The sequence below is a fragment of the Macrotis lagotis genome, chromosome 2 (genome assembly GCF_037893015.1).
Source record: "Macrotis lagotis isolate mMagLag1 chromosome 2, bilby.v1.9.chrom.fasta, whole genome shotgun sequence".
NCBI lineage: Eukaryota > Metazoa > Chordata > Mammalia > Peramelemorphia > Peramelidae > Macrotis > Macrotis lagotis.
This window is the reverse complement of record NC_133659.1, coordinates 259,723,081-259,746,001: the sequence shown is the minus strand read 5'-3', so window position 1 is coordinate 259,746,001 and position 22,921 is coordinate 259,723,081. Positions and strand designations below refer to the sequence as shown.

Sequence of the window (22,921 nt, the reverse complement as noted above, 5' to 3'; positions counted from 1 at the left end):
TTTATTCACCCCTGTAAGTCAATCAATTCTTTCTCCATTTGAACTTTCTCTTCCTCTTTCTTATCCAAAGCTAGACATACCTTCCAATATGGGGTTAAAAGAGCCCATCCCCTTCTGCAAATACCATTCATCTCCTTTCCCTTTACTATGGAAATTTTACTTAAGCACTCAGTAAGTTGGGGAGGCTTTCCATCCCTAACATGGCTTCCCCAATCTTCACCTGAGCCTGTGATTTGAACCCAAAACTTTGCTAAAGAAGAAAAATGGGGGGGGGTCCTCTCATCCTGGTAATTCGACAGGGACAGGGGTCTCTGTACTTTTCTTAAATAGAGGCATTTACACAACGAATCCTGTTCGTGATGCCAATTAATGTATTGTGATTTTTAATGAGGTTCAGATTCATTCCTGTAAATGATGCTCTCATGCAGTTGAAAATGAAAGTATTTTAATAATGCAAGGAATAGATTGCTTACAATAATATTCAATACAGCAAATAATATATATATATATATATAATATGAGAAAGGATTATTAATACTATAACAAAAGTAGAAGAGAAAGATAGAGAAAACATCACCAATTCAAGGGGGGGGGGAGTCCTGAATGGGAAAGAAAACATCACCAATTCAGGGGAGAGTACTGAATGGGAAAGCCCCAGGCAGAAGAAGAAGATAAAGAAAACATCACCAATTCCGGGAGCACTAACTCCAATCATCTTTGCTGGGGGATCCCAATTCAGCAGCAGTCTTTGAGTCCCAAATGGGAAAGAGCCCCAGGCAGAAAAATCTTCTCCATGAGTGGGATTCCAATGAATGCTTAGAATTTCAGGATATTTCTTAGGGGAGAACAAGGAAGGCTTGTTGCCAAATTCAATTGGAAAGGATCCCAGAGTTTTTATCATGAGTGTAGGACATCAGTAAGTGTTATGATTTTAGGAAAATGTCCTATAGGGCCACAAGACACAGCATAATTAAAGTCAGCAATGTGAGAATAGCCAGTTCTTTTCAGTACTGTTTATGTTCCAAGGAATGGCTAGTTCCTGGGACTCTAAGAACGCAGCCAAATCACATAGGACATGTTCCAGGGGGTGATTTCATGAGGAGGGCACATTCTCATACAGGCTCGAGGGAACTTATTCATATAAAAATCTCATTTTCTTATTCAGGTCAGATTATTCTTTTTCTGTTGTTTGTTCATTTCCTCAGACTATGACTGATTTACTGCACTTCCAAAGCTCTGATTGAGAGGCTCTGACTGCTCTCTTGCCTGTGTTCAGGTCCTCCCCTCTGCCCTGTAGCTGTGAGGATGGAACCTTCTAGGCTGGGGTATTGTGGGGGTACAGACTGAATCCTGGATCTGAGTGTGGGCAAATAGCTGAGTCCTGTCCAGGGAAAGAAGAGAGACCTCTGTAGTCTCCCCCAACTCCCTTATTATCTATTGACTGAGAGCTCTGGATGTAGGATGAGAGTGCTGCCAACTCTCACTGAAGGTTCTCACTGCAGGGTGGTTCTGAGGCTGGAGTTCCACTCTGGTGTGCCAGAGTTCCCCCCCCCCCTTCCAGGTGTCCCTGGTGATCCCTGGGTCAAGAGGTCTAGAAACCACCCCCTCTTCCAGGGACCCAGGCACCTGGCCAGGCTGTGTTTGGCTGTGGCTGTGGCTGTGGCTGCACTGTGGCTGCACTGTGGATTTTTCTAACCCTGTTCCCGGTAGAACAGACCTTTCCTGTGGAACTTCTAAGTTGTCTTGGACTGGGAAATTGTATCACTCAGGCTTTCTTTGGGTTCCGCCCCCTCTAGATTTTGGATAGAGTCATAATTTGGTGGCTTTTGGAATTTTGGGGGGAACAAGTTTCCAGGAATTCCTGCCTTCACGCTACCATATTGGCTCCCCTAGGTTTTATTGAAACTATGCCCTTCATAATTTCTTATAGAACAACAATTTTCCAGTACAATCAATTACCACAGTTTGTTCAACTGATGGACATCTCTCAATTTCCAATTCTTTGCCACCACAAAAAAGGAGATGCTACAAATATTTTAGAATATGTAAGCTCTTTCCCTTTTTCTTTTATCTCTTTGGTATAAAGTAGTGATATTGCTTTGATATAACAGACAGTTTCATAGCTTTTTCGGGCATAATTCCAAATTGCTCTCCTGTGTGGTTGAACTAGTTCATGACTCTACCAACAGTACATTACTGTATCTATTTTCCATCCTCTCTAGCATTAATCTTTTTTTCTCTCTCTGTCACCTTGATGCAGTTTGGAAGGCCCAAGAGACTGATTCATTGGACCTAACATGGAAGGGACCCTACTGGGTTATCTTTACCACCCCAACATTGGTCAAACTTGAATGATTCCAACAGAGAAAGAATTTCATAAAGACTCATGACTCAGGGTGGTAAGGGACAGGTAAGTTTTATTTCCCAGGTGCATGTGGGCTTTCTCATTAACATATAAGTGGCTAGCAGGGGGAAAAGCTAGGATTTATATATGAGTATAGGGGATGACCTATATGCTAGGAAAGGTATACAGTTGATACAGGCATAGTGAAGAGGATTATGTCAGAATATTCAGGGGTAACAAACGTTCATTTTGGGAAACAAAGTGCTAACAGTTTATTGGCATGTTGGGCTTCAGCCTCTATTTCCCTGTCTTTGTGGGATGTTCCTGGCGGTGGCTGAGAGACAGAGTACACAGGTAACTTTATCAATTTGAGGTCTGGCATAAGGGAGGACTTTTCTCAGGACTGTTTCTCAGAGAGAGGAGCCAGGAATATTACAAAAACACTTTTTTTTTCACAGAATAACAAAGCACAGAATTTAATTATTTGCTTTCTGGAAGCGTGTCCATGTCAACATCTCCTTCCCCCCACCCCCAGCAGTCTGGGGCCCAAATCCATTTGGGGTCATGGGCTTTATCTTAAGGAATCACTTCCTACTTTGGGGGGACATAGAACCATCTCTGCCTGTAGGACACTCTCAAAAGAGAGTTGTGATGCAGAAGTAGGCAAGCTGAGGCAGCCAATTGTCCATGGATACTTGATGTCTAGGAAGGTCTCCAGCTCTGGCCACTAGATGGAGATGTATAGCCTGCAGCCTGGAAGGAGCCAAACTTAACAGGAAGATCCAACAAACATGGACCAAATACTAACTAGAGAAAAAAAAAAACAATGAGCGCTAGTGGGGCCAGAATTGGGGTCAGCAAGAAAAAGAGCCAGAATGGGGTTTTAGCAAAGATGGCATCAGGGCATCAGTGGGGAACTACCATGGGGGTGCTAGTGACAAAGTTGGTCTTGGTCTTGGATACCATCACATCCGACCAACTTCCTCAGTCTGATTAGAGAGTTATCTTTTCACTACAGGAAAGCAAGTGAATCTGCCAAAACTCAAAGAGGAAACATTAGAAGCTGGGCTCCCATTCAAGAAAGGGAGAGAAGGATGGTCATCTTTTTTGACCCAATGTGTCCACAAGAGGCACAGGTGTCTTCCTAAACAACAGCTTCAGGTCATCCAGGGAGAGCATGGAGCTCTCCAGAGAAGGTTCAACTTTTATTCTAGAGACATGATTCCAACTGGAAAGGCCTTCAAGTTTGACCAAGGTTGGGTTGGAAAGGATAACCCACTAGGGTTCCTTCCATTTTGTGTCCAATTGATCAGTCCCTTGGGTCTTCCATGATTTTAAACATACCATATCCCCAGGACTTGCAGAGGATTTATCTCTGAACAGTGACTGAAGGCTTTGTGAGATGTTGACATGGAAATGTTAAGCAGAAAGCAGATAGTTAAATTCTTTTTTGGGGCGGTAGCAACTGGTTTTTATTGGTTTTTGTTCCCATTTCATGGGCTCGTGGAAGCAGGGAGGGGTGAACAGGATGGCTGGTGCTGGGGTAGTGGAGGAGCCAGCAAGGCTGGGTGGAGTGGGAAGGCAAACTATGGTTCTCGTCAGGGCACATCATTAGCCAGTAGCATAGTCCCTCCTGTGGTCCTGGGAAGGGGAGGAGCTGCCTTGCTTCCATTTGGGTTTTGCCCCTTGTGTGCCATGCTGACATGATCACTGGGCACTGAGTTCTTGGTGTGGTTCCCCCCAAAACTCTGTGGGTGGCCAGGGAAAGATATGCAGCCTTCAGCCATAGGAAAAGGGAGACCTCCTCTTGGTCCTGTTCTCCCCGGCTATAGGCATAGAAGAACTGGCTTCTTAGTGAGCTGGCCTTCTTGAGCACCAGATGAAAGGCAAAGGACCTCTGTGTCCATAGGCCCCTTCACTCTGACAGTAGCTTGCTCTGAAAAAGCTTAAGGTTATGGTTCTCCATCACCGGTTGGACCTTCTTGTGGCTCAAGGCTACAGCCAGATCCATTGGGGTATAGCCTGAGTCCGCCTCTGTTGTCAGGTCAGTCCCTCTGGCCAGAAGAGCTTCCATACACTTCACGTGGTTCCCCCTCTCAGCATACAGCAGCGGAGTCCCACCATTCCAGTCATAGCTGTTGATGTCCACATCCCGCTCCAGAAGCATGACCACAGTATCTGTGTAGCCACCAGTGCTGGCCAATGAGAGGGCACTCTCCCGTTCCTTGGCCAGGACGTGAGGGTCAGCACCCCATTCTAGGAGGAAGCGCACAGTCTCGATCTCTCCAAAAGCAGATGCCCATATCAGAGGGGCGAAGCCACGCTCATCAGGCTTGTTCACCAAGTCGTCACCTTTAAGAAGATATTCTTTCAGCTGGGTCAGTTCTCCCTGAGCAGCAAGCTGGTGGATGGACAGAGTCCAGGGTGGCAGGCAGGGCTGAAATCTCATTTCCCCTCTGCTTATTGGAGTGCTTCAAGGAGCTGCCTGTGTGAGGGGCCGAGAGGACCTCGTCTGCGTCGGGGCTCCTGGAGTCCAGGGTGCACGGGTAGAGGCGCAGCAACACCGTGTCTGAGCCGTCCGGGCCATCCCGGGCCGGGTCTTCGGGCTGCGGCTCCTGCACCCGGCCGGGCTGCATGGAGGGTGCTCCGCGCACCCGCGCTCCGGAGGTGCCTCGCAGCCCCGCAGCCCCTCTGGGCCCTGTCCTGGAGCTCCGCAGCCGGGCTCCACCTCCAGCCCAACCCCAACCGATAGTTAAATTCTTTAACCTTTCTGTAGTAGACCTACATCAACTATGAACTATGCTGGTTTTGTAATTCTAAGGAAAAAAATGTTTTTGTACTATTCCGTGTTAATCTCTCTGAGAAACAGTCTGAGAAAAGTCCTTCCTTATACCAGGCGTTGAATTGATAATAGCCATCTGTGTTCCCTTGTCTCTCAGCCACTGCTGGGAGGATCCCACAAGGACAGGGGAACAGAGTCAGGAGCCAAATATGCTGATAAATTGTAAGCTCTTTGTCTCCCAAAATGAGCTTTGTTACTCCTGAATACCCTGACATAATCCTCTTCATTATGCCCATGTCAACCCCCTACACCTTTCTCAACACATAGGCCATCCCCTACACCGCTTTATAAATCCTAGCTTCCTCCCTGCTAGCCACTTATCCTTTAGGGAGAAAACTTGCATACAACAACCTTGTACCTCTGTCAGTCTTTACTTTGTTTCCATGTTGTACCTTGTTCTAAATTGGGTGTAATGAGAGAGAAATCATATCCTTAAAGAGAAGTCTAAAAGGTAACAAGATCAGACAATAAATTATCTGGTTTTTTTTTCTAAATTAAAGGGAATAGTCCTTGTACTTTGTTCATACTCCACAGCTCCTTATCTGGATACAGATGGTACTCTCCTTTGCAGACAGCCCAAAATTGTTCCCAATTGTTGCACTGGTGGAATGAGCAAGTCCTTCAAGGTTGATCTTCACTCCCATGTTGCTGTTAGGGCGTACAGTGTTTTTCTGCTCTTCTCACTCAGCATCAGTTCATGAAAATCCCTCCAGGTTTTCCTGAAATCCCGTTCCTCCTGGTATCTCATAGAACAATAGTGTTCCATGACATACATGTATCACAGTTTGCTAAGCCCTTCCCCAATTGAAGGACATTTACTGGATTTCCAATTCTTTGCCACCACAAACAGGGCTACTATAAATATTTTTGTACAAGTAATGTTTTTACCCTTTTTCCTCATCTCTTCAGGGTATAGACCCAATAGTGGTATTGCTGGGTCAAAGGGTATGCACATTTTTGTTGCCCTTTGGGCATAGTTCCAAATAGCTCTCCAGAAGGGTTGGATGAGTTCACAGCTCCACCAACAGTGTAGTAGTGTCCCAGATTTCCCACATCCCTTCCAACAATGATCACTATCCTTCCTGGTCATACTGGCCAATCTGAGAGGTTTGAGGTGGTACCTCAGAGAAGCTTTAATTTGCATTTCTCTAATAATTAATGATTTAGAGCATTTTTTCATATGGTTATGGATTACTTTGATCTCCTCATCTGTAAATTGCCTTTGCATATCCTTTGACCATTTGTCAATTGGGGAATGGCTTTTTGTTTTAAAAATATGACTCAGTTCTCTGTATATTTTAGAATGAGTCCTTTGTCAGAATCGTTAGTTGTAAAGATTGTTTCCCAATTTACCACATTTCTTTTGATCTTGGTTACATTGGTTTTATCTGTGCAAAAGCTTTTTAATTTAATGTAATTGAAATCATCTACTTGGTTTTTGGTGATGTTCTCCAACTCTTCCTTAGTCATAAACTGTTCCTCTTTCCATAGATCTGACAGGTAGACTAGTCCTTGATCTTCTAATTTGCTTATAGTATTGTTTTTTTATGTCTATGTCCTGTAACCATTTGGATCTTATCTTGGTAAAGGGTGTGAGGTATTGGTCTAATCTAAGTTTCTTCCATACTAACTTCCAATTTTCCCAGCAATTTTTATCAAAGAGGGAGTTTTTATCCCAATGGCCAGACTCTGGGTTTATCAAACAGGAGCTTACTATAATCATCTCCTGCTTTTACACCTAGTCTATTCCACTGGTCCACCACTCTATTTCTTAGCCAATACCAAATAGTTTTCATGACTGATGCTTTATAATATAATTTTAGATCAGGTAGGGCTAAGCCACCTTCTTTTGCACTTTTTTTCATTAAGCTCCTGGCAATTCTTGACTTTTTATTTCTCCATATGAATTTACTTACAATTTACTCGTTAAAGTAATTTTTTGGAATTTTGATTGGTAGGGCACTAAACAGATAGTTTAGTTTTGGTAGAATTGTCATTTTTATTATATTAGCTCTACCTATCCGCGAGCAGTTGATATTTGCCCAGTTATTTAAATCTAATTTAATTTTTGTGAGAAGTGTTTTATAATTGTTTTCAAAAAGATTCTGAGTCTTTCTTGGCAAATAGACTCCCAAATATTTTATATTATCTGAGGTTACTTTGAATGGGATTTCTCTTTCTAGCTCTTCCTGCTGTTTCTTGCTAGACATATATAGAAGACTTGAGGATTTATGAGGGTTTATTTTATAACCTGCAACTTTGCTAAAATTGCTAATTGTTTCCCGTAGTTTTTTAGATGATTTCTTGGGATTCTCTAGGTAGATCATCATGCCATCTGCAAAGAGTGAGAGTTTTGTCTCTTCCTTCCCAATTCTAATTCCTTTAATTTCTTTTTCTTCTGTAATTGCTGATGCTAGCATTTCTAATACAATATTGAATAGTAGTGGTGATAATGGGCACCCTTATTTCACCCCTGATCTTATTGGGAATGCCTCTAGCCTCTCCCCATTGAGTATAATAATAGTTGATGGTTTTCAGATAGATACTGCTAATTATTTTAAGGAACAGTCCATTTATTCCTACACTCTCTAGTGTTTTGAATAGGAATGGATGCTGTATTTTGTCAAAAGCTTTTTCAGCATCTATTGATATGATCATATGATTTCTGATAGGTTTGCTGTTGATATAATTGAGTATACTAACAGTTTTCCTAATATTGAACCAACCCTGCATTCCTGGAATAAATCCGACTTGATAATAATGTATTATCCTAGTGATGACTTGTTGTAATCATTTTGCTAAGATTTTATTTAGGATTTTTGCATCTATATTCATCAGGGAGATAGGTCTATAATTTTCTTTCTCTGTTTTAACTCTTCCTGGTTTAGGTAACAGTACCATATTGGTTTCATAGAAAGAATCAAGGCAGAGTTCCATCTTTCCCTATTTTTCCCAAAGAGTTTATATAGGATTGGAACCAATTGTTCCTGAAATGTTTGGTAGAATTCACTTGTGAATCCATCAGGCCCTTGAGATTTTTTTTTAGGGAGTTCAGTAATGGCTTGTTGAATTTCTTTTTTCTGAGATAGGGTTGTTTAGGTATTTAATCTCTTCTTCATTTAACCTGGGCAACTTATATTTTTGTAAATATTCATCCATTTCACTTAGATTATCATATTTATTGGCATAGAGTTGGGCAAAATAATTTCAAATTATTACTTTAATTTCCTCCTCATTGGTGGTGAGTTCACCTTTTTCATTTATGATACTAGCTATTTAGTTTTCTTCTTTTTTTTAATCGAATTGACCAGAGGTTTATCAATTTTATTGGTTTTTTTCATAATACCAACTTTTGGTTTTATTTATTAATTCAATAGTTTTTTTGCTTTCAATTTTATTAATTACTCCTTTAATTTTTAGAATTTCTAATTTAGTACTTAATTGGGGATTTTTGATTTGTTCTTTCTCTAATTTTTTTAGTTGCATGTTTAGTTCATTGATTTCCTCTTTCTCCAATTTATTCATATAGGCATTTAGAGCTATAATATATCCCCTGAGAGTTGCTTTGAATGAATCCCATAGGTTTTGGTATGTTGTTTCATTATTATCATTATCTATGATAAAATGGTTAATTCTTTCTATAATTTGTTTTTTGGTCCACTCATTTTTTAAAATGAGGTTATTCAGTTTCCAATTTGTTCTGGGTCTATATCTCCTTGGCCCAATATTGCATATGACTTTTATTGCATTGTGACCTGAGAAAGATATATTCACTATTTCTGCCTTTCTGCAGTTGAGCATTAGGTTTTTATGTCCTAGTACATGGTCAATTTTTGTATAAGTTCCATGTACTGCTGAGAAAAAGGTATATTCCTTTCTATCCTCATTCAGTTTCCTCTATAAATCTACCATATCTAATTTTTCTAACAATCTATTTACCTCCCTAATTTCTTTCTTGTTTGTTTTATGATTCAATTTATCTAGATCTGACAGCGGGAGGTTGAGGTCTCCCACTAGTAGAGTTTTGCTATCTATGTCTTCCTGTAATTCTTTCAGCTTCTCTTCTAAGAATTTGGATGCTGTCCCACTGGGTGCACATATATTCAATATTAAAATGACTTTATTGTCTATGGTACCTTTTAGGAGGATATAGTTCCCTTCCTTATCTCTTTTAATGCTATTTTTGCTGCTGCTTTGTCTGAGATAAGGATTGCTACCCCTGCTTTTTTTACTTCAGCTGAAGCAAAACATATTTTCTCCAACCTTTTACCTTTACTCTATATGTATCTCTCTGCTTCAAATGAGTTTTTTTTAAGCAGCATATTGTAGGATTCTGGTGTTTAATCCACTCTGCTATTTGTTTACACTTTAAGGAGAGTTCATCCCATTCACATTTAAGGTTATGATTACTAATTCTTTATTGCCCTCCATGCTATCTTCCCTCTGTTTGTATTTTTCCCCTTTCCCCCCCTTTATCCATATTCCCCAGTCTTTTGTTCCCAAAAACCACCCCCTTCAGTGTGTTTGTCCTCCTATATCACACCCTCCCCTTTCTTTCCCCTTTCCCTTTTTCCCTTTTCCCTTCCTTTTATTATTTCCCCTTGTTTCCCCCACTCCCCTTCCCTTTCTCCATCCCCCCCTCCCCTTTTCCCCTTTTAATACTTGAAAGGTTAGATATTTTATAAATTAACTGAGTATGTGTAGGTTGACTTTAAGCCAAGTCTGATGAGAAGAAGATTCAGGTGTTTCTCTTCTGCTCCCTTCCCCACTATTACCATAGGTTTTTTGTACCTCTTAGTGTAATGAGATTTACCCCATTCAATCCCCTCCCTCCTCCCATCTCTTTCCTGTCCCCCTTTTTAGGGCGGTAGTGTCTTTTTTTTAGATCATTCTATCTAAGTCATAGAAAATTCTGAGTGTCTGATCCTTCTAGTTCTTTATATTCTATCGAATAGAGTCAAAATTCCTGAGAGTTATTAGAGTCTTTCTCCCAAATGGGGTTAAAGCCAGTTACATCCCATTAGATAGTAGTCTCATGGATAGGTTATGAATGTCCATCATTTCTGGCAAGGTGTATTCTCTCTGTTAGAGTTACATTTCTCAAAGTTTATGAGAATCTTTTTTTTACCCCCATGCTGGGATATAGCCAGTTTCAACTAACTTACTGGATTGCATTTTTTTTTTCTTTTACTGCCCCCCCCCTTTTTTTTACCTTTTCATGTGTTTCTTGAACCTCCTGTTTGATGTCCAAATTTTCTGTTTAGCTCTGGTCTTTTCATCAGAAATTTTTGGAATTCTTCCATTTCATTAAATGTCCACTTTTTTTCTGGAAGAGAAGGCTCATCTTTGGAGGAAAGTAGATTCTTGGCTGCATTCCAAGCTCCCGTGCTCTTTGAAATATCTTGTTCCAGGCCCTTTGATCCCTTAATGTTGATGCAGCCAGGTCCTGTGTGATCCTTACTGTGGGTCCTTGATATTTAAATTGTTTCTTTCTGGCTGCTTGCAGAATTTTCTCTTTTATCTGATAATTCTGCAGTTTGGCCTCAACATTCCTTGGTGTTTTCATTTTAGGATCTTTTTCTGGTGGGGATCGATGTACTCTTTCAATAACTACTTTGCCCTCTGATTCCATGATATCAGGGCAGTTTTCCATCACTAGATCCTGTAATATTAAGTCCAGGCTTTTTTTCTCTTCAATGTTTTCAGGAACTCCTATAATTTTCAGGTTGCCCCTCCTCAATCTATTCTCAAGGTCAGTGGTTTTGTTGATGAGGTATTTTACATTTGCTTCTATTTTTTCTATTTTTTGATTTTGTTTAACTGACTCTTGCTGTCTCATGGAGTCATTAGTTTCTGTAGACTCCATTCTTTTTTGGGGGGAGGAGTTTTCTTCATTAACCTTTTGCAACTCCTTTTCCAATTGGTCAATTCTACTTTTGAAAGAGCTTTCCATTTGACCAATTGAGGTTTTGAGAGAATTAATTTCTTTTTGCATTTGCTCATTTGAGGATCTGAGAGAATTATTCTCATATTGTAATTGTCCAATTGATGATCTGAGAGATTTATTCTCCTTTTGTGTTTGTCCAATTGTACTTTTGTTTTCTTGTTGTAAGGTATCAATTGTCTCTCCCAAATTTTTAAGCTCCTTCCTTATTTCTTCGAGGAAGTCTTTCTGTGCTGGAGACCAGATTGTATTCTCCTCAGAGGTTCCAGGTCTCTCTGAGTTGGGATCTTTCCCTTCCAGGAATTTTTCTATGGATCCACCTTTCCGCTGACCCTTCTTCATTATGCTAAGACCTTGAGTTGGGGGGGGGGGCTGGTTCACCTGGGCTTGGGATCGCTAAAGGCTTTACTGAGTGTAGTTTCTCTGGATGGCCAGTAGGAGGTGCTGGTTGCCCTCTCTGGAGTGTCTGTTACCTGGGTTGGGAGACCTCCCTTTGCCTGAAGGGAGGAGTTGGAGCTATTGAATTCTTTTGCCTTCAATCAATGGTGGGCTTTACCCTGGCCTGAGGTCATTCCTCAGCTGGGCTGGTTTTTTGACTCACACACCTGGGCCTGAGGCAGAAATAGTTTGCAATTGTTTGTTTGGAAGGAGGCCTCAGTGCAATGGAGCCGTAGACTCAGAGTTTCTCAGACCTGAGGAGCCCAGGGATGGCGTCTGCAACTCTCCTGCACCAGACCTCTCCCCGCAGCCCCGTCCCCAAGCTCCAGGGGGACAGCACCAACACCAGCACCTCTGCTTCCCCGCAGACCCAAGCCCCTGTCGTCTAGCCCCACCGCTGATCCAGCAGGTACGGCTCTCCGGCCCTCAGACTCCTGGTTCCAATTCAGCTGTTAATCTGGCTAATCCGGGGTTGATCCTCCCTCTGAGCCCAGACTCACCCACCCAAATTCTACCAAAGCTGCAGTGGGAGACAAATCCTGAGGTAGATGCTCTTTCTCCTGGCTTCTCTCTCTGGGTTCCATGAGTTGGACTTCCTCTAAGAGGTTTGTTTCATGTGATAGATGGGGAAGAGATCAGGAGACTCTAGAACTGTGCCTGTCTTCTCTCCGCCATCTTGGCTAGAAGTCTAAATTTTTTTTTATTAAAGATATTATTTGAGTTTTACAGTTTTCCCCCCAATCTTAGTTCCTTCCCCCCACCCACCCATGGAAAGCAATATGTCAGTCTTTACTTTGTTTCCATGTTGTACATTGGTCTAAATTAAGTGTGATGAGACTGAAATCATATCCTTAAGGAAGAGACAAAAAGTCTAAGAGATAACAAGATCAGACAACAAGATATCTGTTTTTTTTTCTCTCAATTAAAGGGAGTAGTCCTTGAACTTTGTTCAAACTCCACAGCTCTTTATCTGGATACAGGTGGCACTCTTCTTTGCAGACAGCCCAAAATTGTTCCTGATGGTTGCACTGATGGAATGAGCAAGGCCTTCAAGGTTGAACATCACCCCCATGTTGCTTTTAGGTTGTACAGTGCTTTTCTGGTGCTGCTCATCTGACTCAGCATCAGTTCATTCAAATACCTCCAGGCTTCCCTGAATTCTCATCCGTCCTGGTTTCTAATAGAACAATAGTGTTCCATGACATACGAATGACACAGTTTGCAAAGCCAATCCCCAGTTGAAGGACATTTACTTGATTTCCAATTATTTGTCACCACAAACAAGGCTGCTATAAATATTTTTGTACAAGTGATGTTTTTACCCTTTTTCCTCATCTCTTCAGGGTACAGACCAAGTAGTGGTATTGCTGGGTCAAAGGGCATGCTCATTTTTGTTGCCCTTTGGGTGTAGTTCCAAATTTCTCTCCAGAATGGTTGGATGAGTTCACAGCTCCACCAACAGTGTAATAGTGTCCCAGATTTCCCACATCCCTTCCAACAATGATCATTATCCTTTCTGGTCATATTGGCCAGTCTGAGAGGTGTGAGGTGGTACCTCAGAGAAGCTTTAATTTCTATTTCTCTAATAATTAATGATTTAGAGCATTTTTTCATATGGCTATGGATTGCTTTGATCTCCTCATTTGTAAATTGCCTTTGCATATCCTTTGACCATTTGTCAATTGGGGAATGGCTTTTTGTTATAAAAACATGACTCAGTTCTCTGTATATTTTAGAAATGACTCCTTTGTCAGAATCATTAGTTGTAAAGATTGTTTCCCAATTTACTACATTTCTTTTGATCTTGGTTCCAGTGGTTTTATATGTGCAAAAGCCTTTTAATTTAATGTAATCGAAATCATCTAGTTTGTTTTTGGTGATGTTTTCCAACTCTTCCTTAGTCATAAACTGCTCCCCTTTCCATAGATCTGACAGGTAAACTAGTCCTTGATCTTCTAATTTGCTTATAGTATTGTTTTTTATGTCTAAATCCTATAACCGATTGGATCTTATCTTGGTAAATGGTAAAGCAGAATAATTCTTAACAAATTTATAATAATAACTATAAAAATCCTAGAAAAGTTTTTAAGTTTCTAAGACTTTATGAACTTGGCCACTTTTGAAATATATCTACTTTCTCTGGTTTGGGTTCACATCTTGTTGAGATAAATATGACCCATTCGTTTGACAGAAGCTCTAGAAAATTTGACAATTGTAAATTGATAGGTTCAGACCAGATCTTCCAACTGATCCAACACTTTCATCAGTCTCTCCTCATGTTCTTCCAATGTCTTCCAAAGACAGTAATGTCATAAACACCAATTCATTCAAGTAATTAATTTCCAATAATTTTATTATGCATTAGAAAATGGTAATCCCTCTCAAGGGACCTTGGGGCAAGCATTCAAACTTATAAAATTCAGGGGTATAGATGAAAGTAATTCTCTCAGACATAGAACTCTGGTAGTATTCATTAAGCAAGTCTAAGACTGAAAACCACTGACTGTCATACTGTGCCATTGTCTTCTAGGATAATCTGCATCTTCAATCCATGACAACTGTGGTCCATTGTAATTTTTTGTTTCCAATCTGGTACCCTATATAAATTAGCAGCTTTTCATTTTTCTTTGTTAACATCATTGTGGCTGAAGCACAAGAACTTCAGGATTGTGTGATGATGCCAATATACAGCAATTCTTTGAGATAGGTTCTGAGGTCTTCCATCAATGATAAAGTAGTTTTCCTAATCCTCTACATGTTTGGGAATTGGTTACCTGGACCCTGCAGATTGCACTTGGAGCATATCCCATATCCTATATCCTGCTCATGCAATGAAAATGAGCCTATCCTTTTGCTTCAGCCTTAATCCATCCTTCCACTTTTCTGAGGAGTCACCAGAGTAAAAATGTCTCATGTACTTCAGAGACTGAAAAGCTAGTTCTCCTATAATGTATACTAGCACTTCTTTGTTTGTTTGTTTGTTTGTTTTTGCAAGGCAATGCAGTTAAGTGGCTTGCTCAAGGCCACACAGCTAGGTAATTATTAAGTGTCTGAGGTCAGATTTGAACTCAGGTACTCCTGACTCCAGGGCCGGTGCTCTATCCACTGCACCTCAGCATACACAGTCAAAGTGTTTGATTGAGTCCTACCCAGTTTCTTGCTTTTAAGTATCCTGTTAGAATTTTGAAAAGCCTGGAGTTGTTTCCAAAAGGTGCAAAAATTTCAGTGTTTGGAGAGCTTGGCTATACTAAAGACACAGTTTCCATTTACCTGTTGACATCAATAACTCCCTTAGGGAATCTCCAACTCATCTTGAGGTATTCCAGGTGTAAGCAATCTTTATCACTCAAGTCCAAATCCTGCCATAGGCTTCAAAGTATTTGTTAAATCCTGTCATAGGCTTTAAAGTATTTATCGCAGATATCTCTCATAAAAAAAAAAGATTATAAAATGAGAGTAACTTGAAATTCACTACCCAGGACAGCATTGCAGCCTATATTTTCAATCATTACCATCATTTCAGTGTAGGGTTCTTAAGTCTGGGTGGAATACAATCATAATGAATTGACAGTAATGACTAACCAGAATGACCTTCTCTAGTCTGACTCTACTTCTTGAATATGGAAAATAAAAGACGCAAATTTTTGTATAATATATCACATTTTTTTTTGTTCCATTAATTCAACATTCTCACCTCCCCCACTTCCTTTCCTATTTTGTCTTTTTCCATTAGATTGTAAGGGCAGACTGCCTTTTTTTGTATTTATATCTCTAGCACTTAACTCAGTGACTGGAACACAGGTATTTAATAAGTATGTATTGTATTATATAGTACTATACTGTATTGTAACATGTGTAGAACTTTGAGATCAACAATAATAAAAAATGGTGGTTTTGTTCCTCATGTAACTTCCCTATGGAGGGAATCTTCATCCTCTTCTTTCCCTTAGTTCTATTTGCTATTTGTTCTCTCTCTCACCAGCTTTATGTCTTTGCCTCAGTTCTACACATTTAGGATAAATTTTGCCTCTGAGAGCCATGGTGATACTGAGTCCTTCATAGGAGATTGACCGATGTTCCTAAGTAGCTTTCCTACCTAGTTATTATTTGCAATAGCTGGCACATGACTAAATGTTTGAGGACTAAGTACAAAGACATCATTATTGTCCCATATTACTTGCTTTCTCAGGATCTGCTGGCACCCATACCTTAATCTCTGGGGGGTGTTGCCCCCCTTCAGTAGGAACTCAGCAGGAATTTCACCTTTAAATCTGCACAATATTTGTGATGGAATTAATGTATTCTTCTGTTGATTCATCCTCCTCAAAAATTTCAGATTATGTCTGTATGCATTCATATCAGCTGACTTCTGGCTGTGTACTAATGAGGTTAGTCATCCCAGTAAAGCTGACCTTGGATTCTTTTAATCTCATCACCTTTTCTGACTTGGAAGAATTCCAGGGTCTCAGTTGTCTGTCTAACCCAAACCCAAGTCTTCCAGTGCAATTCTTCTGAGGGAGATGGTTCCTATCCAGAGAAAATGGCAAAATTGGGTTTATACTATCTGCTCATGTTTGGTTTGGTTCAATTCTACTTACATTGGTTCAATGGTACTTCCAGACTTAATTGAGACATTCATTTTCCCTATAAAATGAACTTCTTTAATTGGAAGAACTCTTACTTTTTATGCAACCTTTCATCTTCAGAGAATGCACAACTATAAAATTCCCAGAATTTTATTATCAGGTCCTCCGTGTTCAAAATTCTCAGGAAATATTAAAAAACCTTCCTGAGTTGTCATATCTGCCTTAATATTCATACAGTCTTCCAAGGCTTGCACATTTCTGCATAGTACTCTTAAATTTTCCTTATTTTTAAAGTCTGTTTCCATCCCTAGCATTAGATTTCTTTGTTTTTAGTTGAAAACATGTGACAGTATAACTCAACTGACTGAGTTCTCATATTTCTGAAATATGTGCCAATATCAATACCCAAATATTAATTAAAGCAACAAATATGAAGCAAATAATAGCAAATAGGATTAATATATTGGGGGTTTTTTTAGGTTTTTTGTAAGGCAAATGGAGTTAAGTGGCTTGCCCAAGGCCACACAGCTAGGTAATTATTAAGTGTCTGAAGCTGGATTTGAACTCAGGTACTCCTGACTCCAGGACCAGCGCTCGATCCTCTGTGCCACCTAGCCACTCAGGATTAAAATATTGTATTTATCAAAAGTTCAAAATAACATTCTTGAACTCAAGACAATAGCAGTAGTAACTTTTTCATCATCAACATATGGCAAATAATTATGCACATAGCAGACAGACAAAACTTGTTCATAAAAATTGTACATCAATAACATTCAGCAGGGGCCGCTAAGTGGTACAGTAGGGGCAGCTAGGTGGCAGAGTGGATAGAGCAATTGGCCCTGGAATTAGGAGGAACCTGAGCTCAAATCTAAACTCAAACACTTACTAATTACCTAGCTTTGTGACCTTGGGCGAGTCACTGAACCCCATTGCCTTACAAACTCCCCCCCAAAAAAATTACATTCAGCAATAGATCAGTCATAAAACAATAGTTTTATGCTAGCAATAGGTAGGGTATGTTATCAAACACCTCTGGATCAACTTCTTATATCAAATATTTTTTTTTAGATTTTTGCAAGGCAAATGGGGTTAAATGGCTTGCCCAAGACCACACAGCTAGGTAATTATTAAGTGTCTGAGACGAGATTTGAACCCAGGTACTCCTGACTCCAGCGCTGGTGCTTTATCCACTGCCCCACCCAGCCGCCCCACTCTTATATCAAATATTAAAGAAATATTAAAATGTTTTCCTGAAACAATTACAGCAGTCAGCAAATCAAATTATATCTCTGAATTACTAAAATACTCTACTAGGCTATCAAAATTAGAAAGAGTTGAAAAAAATTGAGGGTCAAATGTCTTCACCAAGAAAAAATAATTGCTAAGCTGTGGGACTGGGGGAGGGGATTTCTTCAAAATCATCCTTTACCCCATGCTCAGAAGAGCAAGACCAAAATTTTAAATGTTGGACAGGGCAAAAAAAGGTTAAAAGTCAACTGCTTAGAACAAAGGACCATTTTAGATTGAATGCCTGGGGCTATTTGGATTGAAATTTCTACTGGGGCTTTCAAAATTAGTCAATGTAAAGTCTGAAATAAAGCCCAGTATTACTTCAGAAATTCACATCCACAAAATTCCAAGGCTGTATGCAGAGATACATTTACCAAACACAATACACAGATAATTAGCCAGAGAAGCAACTAGAGATAAATGAAAGAATGAAGGGAAAATGAAAGAAAATAAAGGAAAAAAGGGAAGTCCCAAGGACCAGCTCCCAGAGATCTGCCTGTGGAGGAGAATTATAGTTATATAAATGAGATCTAGAATCTAGAATATCCTGTTCCAAATCTCAAAGGAAATTGTGATTTCCACTGTTAAGCAGAACAAGTTGGGGGTTTGTGTCTCTATTCTCCTATCTCCAAGACTAATATTTGTATCTGTTCTACATCATATTTTTTTGTAGTCCTTTGAAAGTTCTTTTGGGATTCAGTATTCACTTTTTCTAGTTCCTCTGGGTAGGAAGTACTCCTGTCCCAGACTGCAAAAATAATAGTAGACTTTTTGGGGACAGCTTATATGTCTCCCACCAAATGCTTGATCCACAAAAGATAATCATGAATAATGAACAAACATAGTTATTCAAACATGCAGGAAAACAGAAATTGGGGAAATTCTATATATAAGGATAGAGGTAAGATAAAATCTCAGCTCAGTCAAGGAAAGAAAGATTTCACCAGAGATGTTTCCTCTTAATCTCTGAAGGTACAGGCACAGTGACATGTGGAATGGTGACTTTCCTACATACATGCAGCTCCAGGGAATCCCATTAAGCCATTCAAAATTCATACCTTTCCCAGACAGATTCTAGTCTCTTGCTTTCTCTCCTTCTCTCCTTCACTCTCTAGAGTCTCTCTGCCAATCGGTTTATCTCCCTCACATTTAGGAGACTACTCAAACCTGACTGGGGTTTGACTACGGTTTCATAAAAATCAATCTTTATCAGCCTCAGTTCTATGAGTTATGGATGAAACAGTAATTTAGAGATACATCTAGTGTCAAATTCTGAAAAAAGCCAGAGCCATGAGTTAAGGAATAAAGCATCTTTAATTGAGATGACAGGGTAGCAAATCTGCCACCCTACCCACCTAGAGTGGTGGAGTACTGAAAAAGACAATCTTATGAGGCTATGCATTTACAGAAAGAATGTGACTGGAAGATAGATAGAAGTAGAGAAGAGACAGGGGTGTGGACTTTTACACTGATGGGAGACCCTGAAGCCACAGGAATTTACCCCATCATGTCCCTCGATTTCCAGTGCCTGCATTTAAGAGACTGCTGAGAAGATGAGATCATTCCTTTTCAGCTGAGCTGAGATGTCATCTCACTCCTGTATCAGAGAACCCCTAAAACACATGTGGTCCAAATAAACTAAATTGTATGTCAATTACTATTTTTCCACTTCCTTTGGTATCCCTGATAATCTTTCAGTGTTATAAGTATTTTGTGATAGAGAAGCCAAGGAATTGAAGATTAAGCTGTTAGCTTTCAAGTATAGGGTAGGACTATTCCCGTTCCTCTCCGCCCCCCCCCCCCCCCCCCCCCCCCGGCCCCAATCCCTTGGAGTACCCAGGGAAAGTACATTATATTCTGAACAAAAGAAAATTGTAACCCCCTGAACTATAAATATTTTATGAGTAGTAAATATAATTCTAGCTCAATATCTCTCTTGAAGATAGGAGACTGAAGGAATAAAAACGTAGTCATGGTCATCCTCCTAGCCTCCAAAAATGGGGCATTCCTGTAACAGAAAACTATTTATATAATGATAGAAAATGTTAATACCAAATGTAAAATGGACAGCCACTCCTTTAAATGATCCTTGCAGTGTCAGAATTTCAGTAATGTTCTTACATTCCTACTCTTAAGATATTTATTCTTAATTAAGTTGAGCTGAACCACAGCCTAAGGTCCCCCCACCTTGTGGAGAGCCCAGCTCAAACTGGATCTCAGCTTTTTGTGTCCTTGCCCTCTCCATTGGGATTTTTGTCATGAAGGGAAAAATAACCAGAATAAAGTGACTTTCCTTGCCCAAATTGCCAAAGGCCCCTGCGGTTTCATGACCAGGTCTGGCTACTTCATATTAGCTCTTCTCCATTTTCTCCTAGAGATATAAGAAGCTTTTTCCATGGGTCTTTGGGGTACAATAAATGTACATTTAGTACTGTAACTTCATTTTTTTCCCTCTACTTGTCTCTTTCTGGAATTCTTTCTTGATCAAACCAATGTAGTTTATAAATGTTTCATTAGTATTCTTTTTTCTTTCCTCCCCCTCCCTTTCTTTCTTTAGATCTCTGTTATTACCTCTCTAAAAAACCTGTAAAATTTTTTCTCCTCAAAATACAATTAAACTCCCTTCCTTGAGTATGGTCAAGCAAAACAGATATACACATTGGCTTTGTCAGAAAATGTGTGTCTCATTTTGAACATCAAGGCTGCCAAATGGTCAGGAATATGATTCATCATGATCTTCTGGAGCAGTGGCTGTTAATTGCATTGATTAGAATTCTTAAGTATTTCACAGTTGTTTTCCTTTATAATTGAAGCTATTGTGTAAATTATTTTCCTTGTTCTAAGGCCTCTCAGGTATCTCTAAATTCCACTCTTTCATAATTTTATAATGTGAAATGTTATTTCACTACATTGAAATTCCATAATTTGTCCAGCCATTCCCCAATTGATGAACACCCCCTTAATTTTCAGTTCTTTGCTACAACAAAAAAAGTACTACTACAAATACTTTTGTACATATGATACTTTTCCTCTTTCTTTGGCTTTTTAGGGTATAAGCATAGTAACATTACTGAATCAAAGGGAATGAAAAATTTAGTGACCTCTGGGAAACAGTTCCAAATTGTTTTCCAAAATGGTTGAATCATTTCACACCTCTCATAGCAGTGAATAGTGTACTTGTCCTTCCATAGTTCCTCCAAAAATTTCATTTTTCTTTGGCATCTTTGCAAATCTTTTGGATGAGGTTGAACTTCAGGGATGTTTTTATTGGCATTTCTCTTATTTTAAAATGAATTTATTTATATATGTGTTCCTGATTACCCTTAGATAGTCATCTCATATAACAAAGAATATTTTTTAAAAAATATTTTCCAAAAATAAAGAGGAAGAGAAAAAACAATCAGTGAAACTGATCAATACATTAAAAAAGTCTGAATATATATATATACACATATACTTATATATGTAAACAAATACACACAGACACATACATGCAAACATAAATGTATATTAAATGTTCTATACCTGTGGTCTTCCCACATTTGCAAAGTATTGGTGGTAAGTGTCTTCTGTTTTGGAGTCATATTCATTCTTTGTAATTTTGTAGCATTCACTTTCAATTGTTTTATGATTCTTTCCATTTTTTTCCTTGACAATGTTTATGTTCACTTTCACAGGTTCATATACATCTTTCTACACTTCTCCGTACTGAGGATAGTTATTATTTTTTTACCTTACAGTAACATTCCATTTAATCAATATGTAATAATTTGTTTATTTACTTTCCAATCAATGTTTCTAGGGCTTTGCACAAAGTGCTACTCTGAATATTTTTGTAATCATGAATCATTTCCCTTTTTCTTTATTCTCTTTGTAAGCTAAGCTTATAATGACAGCACTGAGTCAAAGAATATGAACAATTTAGTGACTTTTAGGGGATAGTTTTAAATTATTTTCCAGAATGGTTGAATGAATTCATAGCTCTTACAATAGAATGTAGTAGAGTGCCTATCTTCCAGTCCCCCCAACAATGATCATCTTCCTTCTTTGGTCTCTTTATCTTATGGGTGTGAGTTGGAACTCAGAATTATTTTGATTTACATTGTTAATGATTTGTAGCATTTAAAATATGATAAATTGCTTTTCTTCTTTTAAGAACTTCATATTTATGGGAAATAGCTCTTGTTCTTATGTGTATTCTGTTCTCTATATTTCAGATATAGTCTTTCACTAGCCAAATTTGCTGCAAATATTTTGTCCCAATTCACTGTTTCCCTTCTAATTCTAAATGGGGTTAAGTGATTTGGCCAAGATCACACAGATAGGTAATTATTAAGTGTGTAAGGTTGAATTTGAACTCAGGTTCTCCTGACTCCAGGGCTGGTACTCTATCCACTGTGCTACCTGGCTTCCCCCTAAATGCATTGATTTAAAAAAAAATTATCTAACTGAAATTGCCCATTTCACATGTGAGGAAATCATTTGTTTGGACAAAGAATAAGATAAGGGCCTAATTCAAGTTTGATGTTGGTAAAAAATGAGCAAAATTCACTAGTTAACAAAAGGAGGTTTACTTAATTATAGCATAGAAAAACTATTCAACGAAGATATTTCAATACTTAATTTGGCTAGATATTATCTCTTTTGTCAACATGTGGAAACAAAACCTAGTCAGTAGGGCAAGGTGTGGTTACTAGAAAGGGCTTGGGACATACCCTAAGTCTGAAGCTACTGGGGAATTTTATTGATGGAGGAACAAATTGATTTTGAATCAAGAAAGTCTAAGGTACAGCTTTGTTGTCTTTCAGGGAAAATCTAACCTAAGAAAGGAGGAATCCTGGTAGAGTGATCTTAGTACAACATAAAACTGGGAAAAGTAATTTCCAATGATTTTCTTTATTTTTCATTTCTTATGAGTTCTTCTGTTTTAATGATGCAATTTAGTTTTCACCTCTTTTTTAAAAAATTGATTTAGCTAATGTCTTATCTATTTTTTCTTTCTTCACAAAAAGCAGTTTCTAATATTAGTTACCAAATCAATGGTTATTTTCTGACTTTGTTCTTTGATATATACATAACCTACACACACAAAACATATAAATGCATTCCTGATGAAAAGATAAAAGCTGAGTAGAAATTCTGAAACACAAATACAGAAGTGAAATGAAAGCTAGCAAGTAATTAAATTCGAGTAAATGAAAAGATCTAAAATGATGATGAAATGATTACATTCTAATGAGGGAAGAAGACATTAATATCCCTTTAGAATTACCACTGTCTTTAAGGATCACAGAGGGAGTTGTTCAGTGATCTCAGATTCTCCCTGACCCCATACATTTGGGGTATTTTTTTTGGTCAAGATGCTGGAATGTTTTGCCATTTCCTTTTCCAACTCATTTTACAAATGAGAAAATTGAGGCAAACAAGGTTAACTGACTTGCCAGAATCACACAGCTAGTAAAAATGTCTAAGGT

General features: G+C 39.0%; 1 pseudogene; it reads right to left on the bottom strand.

Annotated features, from left to right (window-relative positions):
* Positions 1–428: 428 nt before the first annotated feature.
* On the bottom strand, positions 429–8,805 carry LOC141514877 (DNA-binding protein RFXANK pseudogene; annotated as a pseudogene).
* Positions 8,806–22,921: the final 14,116 nt, after the last annotated feature.